This window comes from Chiloscyllium plagiosum, chromosome 25 (assembly GCF_004010195.1).
Source record: "Chiloscyllium plagiosum isolate BGI_BamShark_2017 chromosome 25, ASM401019v2, whole genome shotgun sequence".
Lineage (NCBI taxonomy): Eukaryota > Metazoa > Chordata > Chondrichthyes > Orectolobiformes > Hemiscylliidae > Chiloscyllium > Chiloscyllium plagiosum.
Genome location: NC_057734.1, coordinates 32,070,407 through 32,083,626, shown reverse-complemented (window position 1 = coordinate 32,083,626; position 13,220 = coordinate 32,070,407). Strand labels below are relative to the sequence as shown.

The 13,220-nt window shown below is 36.5% G+C and overlaps 1 protein-coding gene across 2 annotated transcripts in view; it reads left to right on the top strand.

Moving 5' to 3' along the window:
- Positions 1–11,646, top strand: part of rbm19 (RNA binding motif protein 19) — a 243,640-nt gene extending 231,994 nt beyond the window's left edge. For both annotated transcript variants that reach the window (XM_043715848.1, XM_043715850.1), the window contains one exon: positions 9,843–11,646. The gene's annotated coding sequence lies outside the window, so the exon portion shown is untranslated. The remainder of the gene's footprint in view (positions 1–9,842) is intronic.
- The last annotated feature ends 1,574 nt before the right edge of the window (positions 11,647–13,220 follow it).

The window sequence follows — 13,220 nt, the reverse complement described above, 5'->3', positions numbered from 1 at the left end:
TGAATCTGAGGTATCTACCTGAAACATTAATCTGTACTTTCTTTCAAATGTTGATTCACTAGCCGTAAATTTCATTGTCTTCTTTAAAATTAATAAATTCCATTTGTTTGCATTTGGTTTCTGCTATGATTCCAAAAGTAAGCTAGTTACTTTGTCTTCTGTGCTCTAGAGGAATAATAGAATGATACACACAGAAGGAAGCCAGTCAGCCCTTTGTGCCTGTGGCAGCTCTTTTAAATGACCATCTAGTTAGTACCATTTTTCTGAACCTTCCCCAAAGTTCCCCAACCTTCCAAATGTTTAACCAATTATCTTATTGTTTCTGCTTCTGCCAGCCTTTCAGATGGTACATTCCAGATCATTACAACTTGATGTGCTTAAGAGAACACTTAATCTATCTTCTGATTCTTTTGCCAATTATTTTGCATATATCCCCTGGTTCTGTTATTAGAAATAGTTTCTCCTTATTTACTCTATCAAATTCACTCGAGAATTGAATACCACCACTTCACCTTCTTTAACTTTCTCTGCTATAAGGAGAACAACCCTAGTTTTGGTAATCTTTTAAGGTAACTGAAGTTTTTCGATCCAGAGTGGGATTTTACCAGAAATCAGCTAAGCCTCAATTTCTGGGTGTTTCGTGGATGGTTTTTCTCTGAGCTCCAACAAGTTTCTCTCTCTCTCACAATTTTCTGCTGCTCATCTCTAAGTGTGAACTATACCTCCATGGCACCATTCTTGTGCTATATTGCTCTCAATAGCAATAAAATGTTCATCAGTGCCAGGACCTGTGGAATTCATGCTGTAGTTCCATATTTAAACCTCACCTGTGATCTGTCAAATGCTGCTAACCTGCTTTGATATAACCACCTGGATCAGTGCAGTGTCAATGGTCCAGGGAGAAACACCAATGCTACAAGAAGGTTAATGACCTTCTGCATTCTGCAAGACTAAGTGCTACCCCATCTTCTCTGTGGTACCTTTCACTCTAACTGTGCCATCATTCCCATATCCTACAAAGTCTCATGAACTCCCATTCTCAATATCGCATGCACCACCTTCTCTCAATGGCTCTTACCAACCCTGTCCACTCATGCTACTACTTCCTGTCATCTGAGTTTCCTATTCACTCATGGCATCTCATAACTCTTTCTTGACTGCCAAAGAACAGCCCCTAACTGATCATAGTCCCTCTTGATTATCTTTTGCTTCCAAACGTGACAGGTTTGCAATAAAAGGCAAGACAGCTATTCTGTGAGCAGCAAAATAAATAAAAAAGGAGTGAGCGCTAAGAAAACTAGCTACAAGGCCTGAGATGTACTGTTTGAATGAATGAGATGCCTTTCCCTGTGTGCAATGTGAACTGGCAGCACCTTTGCATTGTAGGGTATCAGTGAGCTTCAAAGTACAGTATTGAAGAGGAGAAATGTGTTAAAAGTGAGTCTCAAATGTGCCTTAATTATGTGCTGAGGCTTATGCATGTGATCGCAGCCCATCAAGTGTGCCCTGAGGGAAGTGCTGACCATGATGGATTCCCAGAGAAAATGGCAGTGAGGTGTAGCCACCAAGTAAACACTCAGACTTCCATGTTGGAAGTTGTTGCCATCTCATTTCTCTGCACTGCCAGGGGAGATAGCACATAGTATACAATTGAGGCAAGATTAGGAAGTAGATAAGTTAATACATGGAAATAAACCCCTGATGAGCAAGATTATCATCTCACTATCTAAACCTTCAGTGTGGAAAATTGGACCTTTCTTTTCAATGTTAAGAGTCTCATTTTTCCAATCTCGCCTTATATTCACAACTGGCTTGTCATTACCCAGATTGTTCAGGAGCTGGGAAGATTCAGGCCCTGATTTCCATTCTTATAAATCTTTTCTATCTCCTTCCCAATATTTTGCCTGTAGTTTATGGTCAGTAACATGATAGCTTCTCCAATTTTAACTAAATAGCTACTGATCTTGAATCCTCAGGTTCAACATCCATTCTGGTATCATTCATCAAACCCCTGTTGTTCCCTAAATATAAGTAAAATGCTGTGGATGCTGGAAATCTGAGATAAAAACAGAAAGTGCAGAAGAAACTCAGAAGTCACATGACCCCAGGTTATAGTCTAACAGGTTTATTTGAAATCACAAACCTTCGGAGAGCTGCTCCTTCGTTAGATGGAGTCCACCTGATGAAGGAGCAGTGCTTGGGATTTTAAAAAAACCCTTGTTGGTCTATAACCTGGTATCGTGTGACTTCTGAGTTTATCCAAGCCAGTCCAACACCGGCACCTCCACATCAGAAGAAACTCAGCGTCAGTGGAGAGATGTTGCCAGTTTCATTCTGCATCCAGTTTCAAAGTAGAGTCATACTGGATTTGAAATGTTAACTCTGTTTTTCTCTCCATAAATGTTGCCAGATGTGTTGAGTTTCTCCAACACTTTCTATTTCTACGTCTCTTTTGCCTTTTCTGTCTTCCTGAGTAGTTTGTAAATGGGAATATTGCTTGCTCCACTCTTTGGTTGATGCAGGTTTCAATTATTGTCACTATGTGCCTCCTCAAACCTCAATGCTGCCCCACTCCCACCCTCTCTGAACCTTTCTATTCTTTATTCTAATAATGTTAGTCTCATCAAACCTGGTGTATCCTTTCTGATGTTGCTTCCTGGTGGCCTTATCTGAGCTAAATTTAATTTAAACTCTCATTATTTATAGAAAATAGAGTAAGCGTTATGTTCTTTGAATGGCATTGTTTATGAGCAATTTTGTTTTATTTGGAGCAGCTTAACTGGTAAAGTGACCAGTGTCTTGAAGGCCACTACCTCAGCCTTTTTATTGAAAATAAACTAAACAGATCCACAGACTACCAGAGGGTGTTTATAGTAGCATAGAAAATAGGAGCAAATGTAGGCTGTTTGGCCCTTTGAGCCTTCTCTCCCATTCAGTATGGTCATGATTGATACACTATCACAATGCCAAACCTCTGCACTCTCCCCATACATCTTAATACCTTTAGTTGAAAAATGTGGTGCTGGAAAAACACAGCAGGCCAAGCAGCATCTGAGGAGCAGGAGAATCGACGTTTCGGGCATAAGCCTTTCCTGAAGAAGGACTTGTGCCCAAAACGTCGATTATCCTGCTCCACGGATGCTACCTGGCCTGCTGTGTTTTTCCAGCACCACATTTTTCAACTCTGGTACTCCAGCATCTGCAGTCCTCACTTTCTCCTACCTTAATACCTTTATCCTCTTAAAATCTATCTAATTCTTTCTTAAATGTCTTCAGTGACTTCACCTCCGCCATGGTAAAGAATTCCATGGGGTCTCCACCCTCTGAATGAAAAACCTTGTTGGTCTATAACCTTGTATCGTGTGACTTCTGAATTTATCCAACCCAGTCCAACACCGGCACCTCCACATCAGAAGAAACTCAGCGTCAGTGGAGAGATGTTTCCTCACCTTGGTGCTAAATGATCTACCCCATATCTTGAAAATATGCCCCATTGATCTAGGTCCATCCAATTGAAACGGCATCATCATTAACATCAGTCCAATCCTGCCAGAATTTTATATATTTCAATGAGATGCCTTCTCATTCTTTTAAACTCCAATTAATGCAACTTAGTCAACCCAATCTCTCTTCATAACTTTCCATCCCAGAAATCAGTCTGTTGAACCTTTGTTAAACTCCCCGAATGGCAAGTATATATTTTCTTAGGAAAAGGGATCAAAACTGCACATAGTACTCCAGACATTGGCTCACTAAGGTCTCTGTTCAGTTGCAGCAAGACATCCTTGTTCATATGCCCAAATCCTATTGCAGTGTAGGCCATTGCACCATTTTAAATGAAAGCACTGCAGATGTGGAGTTCCAAAATAAAAAAAGGCAGAATCTGCTGAAGAAACTCAGCAGTCTGGCAGTTTCTGTAGAGAGAGAGAGAAAAAAACAGTTAATGTTTTGAATCCAATATTACACTTCTTCAGAATCATTTGCATTCCTAACTTGCCTTCAGTGAATAGCAAACTAGAACACCTTGGGCCGTTATACATTAACATTTCCCAATCTACTACCATTGAAATAATCTGCCATTCTGCTTTTCCTATTAAATTTGACTTATCCATGTTATAGTGCATTCCCTCTCACTCAACTTGTCTAAATTGCCATGAAGCGTCTTTACTTCCTCCTCAGCACTCTCAATTCCAATTTGTTTTGTGTCATTAGCAAACCAGAAAATATCGCATTTAATTCCCTCAACCAAAGAGTGAAAATTAAATTGCAAGTAGCTGGAGCCCAAAGACTGATCCCTGTGGTAATTAGTCACTGCTCCACTCCAAAAAAAATCACCTCGTCCTGCTTTGTTTCCTATCTGCTGACCAATTCTTTATCCATGCATTTCTCTTATTCATTTGTGAGATATGAATGTCATTGACTGACCAGCATTTATTGCCCGTTCCTGGTTGCCCTTGAGAAGGTGGTGGTGAACTGCCTTCCTGAATCGCTGCAGTCTACCTGCTGTGGGTTGACCCATTATACTGTTAAGGAGGGAATTCCAGGATTTTGACCCAGTAATAGTAATGGAACAGTAATACAATTGATTTGATTTATTGTTGTCACATGTACTTGAGTACAGTGAAAAACTTTGATTTGCGAGCAGCACAGCAGATCATAATGTACAAGGACATATTGGTCATATGGTGTTTAGATGGAGGGAAGCATACCGGATTATGGCTGCACAAGAGGTGCACAAAAGCAAGATCAACATTAGATATGAAATTAGAGAGGTCCATTCAGCAGTGTAATAACAACAGGGAAGAAGCTGTTCTTGAACTTGTTCATACATGTGTTCAAGCTTAAGTGTCTTCTACTTGACATTTCCAAGTCAGGTTGGTGAATGGCTTGGAGGGGAATTTGCAGGTGGTGGTGCTGCTCTCATCCTTTGAAATGGAAATGGTTGTGGGTTTGGAAGGTGCAGTCTGAGAGTCTTTTGTGAATTACCCCCAATCCCGCATGCTTTACTATTGCACACAAAATTCTTGTGTGAGATTTTATCAAAAGCATTCTGAAGATCCAAACACACCACAACTACTACTACTTCCTTCATCTATTCTGCTAGTTACATCTTCAGAAAATTCTGATAGGTTTGTCAAACATGATTTCCCGTTAGTAAATCCATGTTTACTATGTTTAGTCGATTAATATTTTTAAGTGTATCGTTATTGTAGCCTTCACAATAGATTCTAGTATTTTAACTGCAGCTGATGTTAGACTAGCCAGTCTCGAATTCCCTGTTTTCTTTCTCCCTTTTTTAAATATTAGGGTCACATTGCCACTCTGCAATCTGCTAGGATTGGTCCAGAATCAAAATAACTTTGGAAAATGTCAACCACATCCAGCATGACCACGTCCTTTAGTACCAGGAATATGGATTACAAGGCACTGGGCAATTATCAGCTTTCAGTCCCATTAATTTATCCACTATTTTTACTAATACTCATTTCCTACAATTCCTCATTCCCAATCAACCCTTGTTTCCCTAACATTTCTGGAAAATAATTTGTGTCATCTTCTGTGAAGACAGGCCTACATCATTGTTTAATAGTACTGTCCATTTCCTTATTCTCCATAATCTATTTTCCAATTTCAGATTGTGAAGGTCCTACATTTGTCTTCACTAATCTTTTTCTTTTGCATACTTAAAGAAGCTTTCACGGTAATCTCTTACTTTCCTGCAGTTTTGCTCTCATCCTCCATATTTCATCTCTCCTCTTTTGGTCTTCCTTTACTGAATTCTGAAGTTTCCAAATCCTCAGGCTTCCTACTTTGTCTTCCAACTTTATCTGGTGTATCTTTGTATTTAGTGCTACACTTATTTTATTTTGTTAGCCATATTTGGACTACTTTTCCTGCTGGATTTTTGCACCAGTGAGGAATATATAACTTGCAATGCATGCATTTGTCCCTTAAATATTAGCCATTGCCTGTTATCATCATGCCTTTAAATGAAGTTACCTATTCTATCGCAGTCAACTTACAGCTCATTCCTTTGTAGCCTCCTTGATTCAGATTGGACTACTTCTATCCACATGAAGCATTCCATTATTTCACAGTCACTCTTTTTTAAAGGATATCTCACATCAAAATTATTAATAAGCCCCTTCTCATTGCAAAATACTAATTCAAGGAAAGCCTATACTCTAGTTGATTCCGTAACAGCCTAAAAACAAATCCTGTATATACTCCAGTAATACTTCCACCACCATATTATTGCACACATGATTTGCTCAGTATATGAGTAGATAAAGTCACCCATCCTGCCCTTGATATATGCATCTCTAATTTTCTGCTTATTGCCATCCTCTACCATACCATTACTGTTCAGAAGCCGATAGATAACATCTACAATTGTTTTCTGCTGCTTGTTACTTCTTAGCTTCACCCAGACTGATTCTACATCTGGATTCCTTTCTCACTTATTGCACTGACTTCATCCTATATATAAAACCACTGGTACTCCATCTCCCTTTCCTTTTTGTCTGTTCTTCTTAAATATTAAGTATTCTTGGATTTTCAATTTCCCAACTCTGGTCACCTTGCAGCCATATGTATATAGTCATGTCATACTATCTACAACTATCTGCACTGTTAATTTGTCACCTTGTTGCAAATCTTCCATGCATACCAGATGGAGTATCTTTAGATTTCTCTTTTTTAAACATTTGTACACATTTTCCTTTGTACTACAGCCATATTTGCTACTATCCCTCGTTTCCTGTACCTTCCACTTTTTTTTTCTTACTTTGTTTCTCTCTTTTTGGGTCTCACTGCTCACGTTCCCATCCTCCATCATTTAAACTCTCTTACTTCCAACCACCACCACCACCCTAATTGCTGGAAGTTTGTTCAGGTTCCTTCTAACTTCTCCAGGCCAGATGGAAATAATTAGCAAATCACACTCCCTTTTTTGTATATTTTAAAAGTTTAGTAATGATGTAGGTTTACTATCCTTTTTCAGATTTAAAATTAATTTACCCTAATAAAATTATAGAATAATACATTTTCTTTATTATTTTTAAATCTTGGATTAATCTTTAGCCCACAAAGAACGGAGAAAATTAAATATACAATGATTTTGCGCAGAATGTAGAAGGTAACAGGAAAATAAAGGTTGCATTCAAATATTGCATAAACACCTTGAGGGGTATTTGTTTACAATTGTGAACATAAATAAATCTTCTGTATGAATTATCACCAAAAATGCAACAAATTGGAGTTCCAAACAAAAATGGATATCGAGTGGAAACAGTGTTAATTTTTTAACTCAAACTTGATCCAAAGTCAAAGCCTTTCTATCACTATTGAATTGTTTAACCACCATCAATTGCAAAAAAAAATGACTTTCACATCTATTACAATAGGCAATTTTTCTTTGGAAAGGTTGGTGAACGATCATTGACTGCTTGTTATCAGTTAAAATTGTAGAAAATCACAAGCTTTCATAATTTCTGATTCAGTAATCTTCAAATGATTGAAAGCAAACTGCATCACAGCATCACAGCACAAATGTATAGTAATCGTTAACAATATTCCAAAAACATGGAATAAAATCTAAATATTTCCTTGTGTTCATTTCTTCCATATTCCATAGCATCCAGTCACTTTGCTCAGTATTTGTGAAATGCCATATGCATACCTACCAGTTTCACATGCCACACATAGAATTGTGTGGACTTTAGTGAGTAGTTTTTGGGAATGGAAACCATGGTTTTAACCCCAATGTCATATAAGTGATATTTTTATATTTGTGAAAATGATAGCTTATTACATAACACTGACAATATTTAATAATTTCAACATGTGAATTATAATATCTTCGCTTGTTTGTGATCAGTCTCAAAGAGGATGTGTAAAGCACATGTAGTAATTACAAGATAGAGTATGAGAATAATTTCCAAAACAAATGCAAAATTTTGTTTTCGATCGCATTGTCTGCTTCTAAATTTTTCTAATTTCCATGCATTACCAACTTGAAAGGTTGTTGTAGCCCTGTCAGAAACCAATTTACTAGATGCAAATTTATCTCATTCTTTCTGTATCAGTGTCTTTAAAGCTCTATATAATTGGTCAATCTGAATAACGTCTATTAAAAGCCTCATTCAAACTCTCTTTTCCACTCCGTTAATATTGCAGAACAAATTGAATCCTAAAAAAAGCAGATTTTCTTACTTTATTCCTCAAGGCAATAGCATACCAGATTGCATGCATACTGTTTAAAAGTTAAATACTTAAACCCTGCTTTCCTAGATAAGTTGTTTTCTCACATTTATTCCTTTTTGTACCTTTCACAAGTTTTATAAAGCTGTTTACATGTAAGAACACATGCACACAGAAGTATGTAAAATAGATAGTACGTTTCATCCAAAGTATTAGCTTCACAAAAAAAACCTACTGAGGATGTTAGGCTTAACAGCATGCAGCTCCACAGCCACCAATATTTTATGGTCTTATGGACAAGTCTGAATATGCCTGGAAAAAAATATAATATTCTGTGTCTTGTTTACATCCCTATGCATTTGTTTGCTGCTGTTCAAATTGAATTTCTGCCCTTTCATTACAAAGAGATTGTCTTGTTGAAATTGAGGTCTTTAATGTTTTGGCAGTTAAACCCCTTAACTGGTTAATATCACCTGGATATCCTCCATTGTTTCTTCATGGCTCACTATGCATATTGAGGAAATATATGTGAAAATATACTAAGATACAGAAACAGTTAAGAGAAGTAGTTAGCAGGGGCAGGAAGAACATCAAGCTGTACAAAGAATGGCCAAAAGGGGCATTAACTACGTGAGAATGGAGTAAGAAAATAGATAGTGGAAGAAACACTCTTTGAATCAAGATAAATATTGTGAAAGGTGTAGCTAAGATTAAACCTTATATCACTTTGTAATGGCACTTCCATTATTTTTTCATGTCTCTTTATGTAAAGTCATTATAATTCTGTGAAACTCCAAATTAAAACAATTATCAGCATTCACTGAAAAGTTTGCAATAATCAGAATGAATGCAAATATTCAAACTTCTACATTATGATTGGGTGGTGAAGGTAGTAAAGCAGCAATGCGTTGTGTGTGGAACAGCCCAGGCTACTAAAGTTCCAGCGACCAGCATAAGTGAGCTATAAAATAATTAACAATAATTTTCTGGCCTTCTGAACTACAGTTTCAGATCACTTGCAAAAGGAACTTTCTGATTGCTGTTATATCCTCAAGGCTGACTGGACAATACCATGATATTAGTTATCCTTGTAACCTCAGGACGTTATTTCAGTGCATGTGTGTAGAAAGTTACAATGTTTACTGAAAACAGTACATTCTTTATCATTCACTTATAGACCATATTCTAATAAAGGGAATGATGCAGCAGCTCCAAAAAACTAAATATTTTGACTCTGTGTTTGCATTTAATTATAATAGATGTCCTCTTCATGAATTTTGTTTCTCCCTCCAGTCTTTTTTTAATCTGTTAAAATGCACCTGCCATTTCTCTCTCAATAAAAATTTTACATTTTAACAGATCAAAAAATGAATGGGGAAAGGCAAACTCAAAGAAGAGATTCCTTTTACCTATATAAACCCACTTTATATCAAGAGATTGAGCTGAAGATCGGATTAAATGTTCATCTTAATCTTGGAAGAAAAGATAGCCAGCAGCCTTGCATGTCATAATGTTTTTATTGATGCGACTGAATAGCCAATGACAGTCAGAATTATTATGCCAGATTTATGTTTGGCTTTGATTCAGTTTTCCATATTTTGCACAGTTTTAATTTCAGTAATGTTTTCTCTTTTGTAAAGGTAAGCCATGAAATGGTTACAGACAACCATCAAAAACCAAAGACCAGTAACAACAAGAACCTGTGGGAAGAAGTAAGGCCTTGGTCCTATCAGCAAGTTGGAAGAAGTCAAATGACCATCTGTTTTGAACTGAAATGTTCCTTGGCTTTATTGTGAGGACTCTTAACTGCAAACAGTACAACCTGGACAAACCCTGATAGATATCAGTGCCTGTTTGCAGTCCAGTCATAAATCATGATGCATGAATGGCAAACTCTACAACCTATTGAGCAACGTTTGTGAAAAGTAGCGGTAGTGTAATCGATTTTTGAACTCCCATCTCAAACACATGATGAAAAACCGTTGTGCCAACTGGTTATGTATTCATGGAATACTAAATAAACTTTATGAGGTAATTTGAAGCCTGACACACAGTGACTGGAAGATGAAAACTAATAGCTGAAGAAATCTTCCATGCGCACGAATATTGTGCAGTTGTATTGATCCTGCTGTTGGAGAGAGAGGGAATACAGTAACTTCTCTCCATCAGTCATAAGTCTGAGAATGTGGATAGTCAGTGCTTTATTGTTGGTTTTCAAGATTAATAGCAAAGGGTTTTACTGAATTTCTATCTTTGAACTTAAAACATGCAGTTTGGTGGGAAACTGTTCCTAATGAACCATTGCTATTATTATTCTTAAGCTAGTAAAACATTTTGCCGTGCGTTTATAAAATCTTCATCATACCTAACAACATTTTCTTAAAAGTAGGATATTTTTACATAATGCAATAAAAGATTCACAATGTATAGAATTGGTATGTTGCACTTTGTTGTAAAATATTTGGTACATCACACATTTAAATATCTGGCGTGTTGGGGCCTAGTGGTTCTAAAACTTCCATGTACAGCAGAATGGAAAATTTTGATAGATATATTTTGATAGATGAATATATCCTCGTGACTCTGATGTGAATTTTGAAAATGAGTTTTATATGGAATGTTGAATTTCCAAGAAAGCATATTACAGAAAATGTAACATTCCATATGAAACTCATTTTTCTTGGAAAGCATAACTATAGAGGAACCTCAATTATCAGGCATTTGATTAACCGAATTTCAGATTATCCGAACAAGATCATAAGGTCCCGATGTGTTGCTAACTATGTTATCTGGCATCAATTGTCCGGCATTCAATTAACTGAATGAAATACCTCCTGCTTGTATTCTTTGGAGAATTGAGGTTACTCTATATTTGGTGCTTAAGTCTCTGAAAACAATGTGGCTTCAGGAGCTGTAGTACCACAGGCTTTAAGGAGCAATTACATCTGTTTATTGCATATATTTACATGCATAATGGGTACTGATGTCTGAGTTGAAGGTTGAAGTATGTGTTTCCTTTGTTGTGTACATGTGAATGTACATAGCAACGCACTAAATTTTCATATGCAGAAGTGTTTAAATTTTACATGTTTCTGCAGTTTAGCCTTAAAACAATAACCAACTGATTTGCCAAAGGTGAGTTTAGATATGGATCTATTGTATTTTAATGTTCAGCAATTCAAGCATTTTTGTGCCTCAGTTTATGTCAAATTTATGTTGCTATTAGTGCTCTTTATGAGCTGTTCCATTTCCGGTTTTTTGATCTCCTAGCAGGTAATTTTTACTATCAATGCAGAGGCTAATATTGAAATAGAGTCCAACATAATTTTTACAATTCTAAATGCAAATGTGACTATTGAACTTTTTAACTGTATTTAGTAGGGTCTATGACTTACAGAATTTCACAAAGTCATAAATTTATCTTGGGAAAATAAAAAAAACTTTCACCAAGTTCTCAGCTCATGTGCTTTCATTTATTTTTGAATAAGTGATTTTTGACCCTTTGTTTTAGTAGTGCTGTATCTTTTTAAGTGTAACATTGATATATATTAGTAATTTCAAATACATTCACACTGAAAGCCCAATTTCAAACTTGACTCCAATCAGTATTACAGAAACTTTCCCTCTCTCTAATACCTGTTAAAGCAGAGAGAGAGAAAAACTACAGAAGTTGGAAATCAGAAACTAAAACAAATTGCTGGGAAAAATACTTGCAGGTCTGGCAACATCTGTAGAGAGAAAGCAGACTTAACATTTTGGGTCCAATGACCCTTCTTCAGAACTCTTTTCCAGTAAAATTTCAAATTGGTCCTTGTTTATCTTGGCAATGCTTGTGTGTTTAGCAACACCTGATATGGCTTGGTAGGTGTTTTGATCTTATTCTTATATTTCATGCACACTATGTCTACAAATGTTCCTTATGCGCCATACGTTTTAGTCACATTTTAATGAAAGCACCTTAATGATAACACTTCACACAGAAATTTGTTCTAGAAGAAATGTACTTAAAACTGTAAATTTTCAATGTAACAGTGGTTGCATCAAGTTACTCAAAATTCATAACATGAATAATAGTGTCTTTAGTTCTTAAAGATCTTGCCATGTTTAATTCAACTGATATCTCTTAAAATAATTGTTACTTACCATCCCACCTTGAATTTCCCAAGACATATATCAAAGCCTCATTGCAATCTGCTCCTCAGGACACCCACACTTTCTTTCCTCAGCTCTGTTGCGAACAAAGGTTTACGTTCAAGGATTTCAGTCTTTATGTCAGATTACCTTGCCTTTCTGAGTTTTTCTTCATTAAACTACTCTCACCATAAACTCTTCTACCATATTTATGACCATTTCCTTCTGCATCATTTCTTGAAAAACAAAATCTCCTTATCACAATATAATCATGATTTTAAACTCTCAACTGCTAGGTTGTTCATCCTCCTTTTGCCATAGTCCATCAGCAGTTATTGCTGTGCTCAAGCATTCCTTGACCCCTATTTTCTCTGATTCCCTTTGCCCACCTTCTCAGTTATTTTCTCCAGCTTTTAGTTGGTGGATCCTCCCAAAATATTTATTCCTTTCACTGTTTTCTTCCTTTAGATGTTGTCCTGCACATAAGTATTGTTTTGTTACTTCCTTTGTTCAGGATTTATGCAGGTGCTTTTTGTGCGCATGCATTGCTTTTATTTGTGATGTCCCATTTCTCATGTGCACATTAACACTTCTGCAGGTGCCTCATACTTTTGCAAGCATGCCAAGTTCCATTTTCTTTTCTCCAGTAGGTCTTCACCATCTTTCATTGTTCCTTAGCCTTATTTCTAGGTGCAAACACTTTATAACTTGGACAAATTACTGAATCCACAAATTCAAGACTCATACATTTTACGGTCAATATCTTCTACTCAGCCATGAAATCTGATAACAGAACACAGTGGCAGTTCAGCTAGGATCAGTAAATTTCATTATTTATAACTAAATCACTCATTTAAAATTAAGTCATTGACTAAATGTTCTAACTC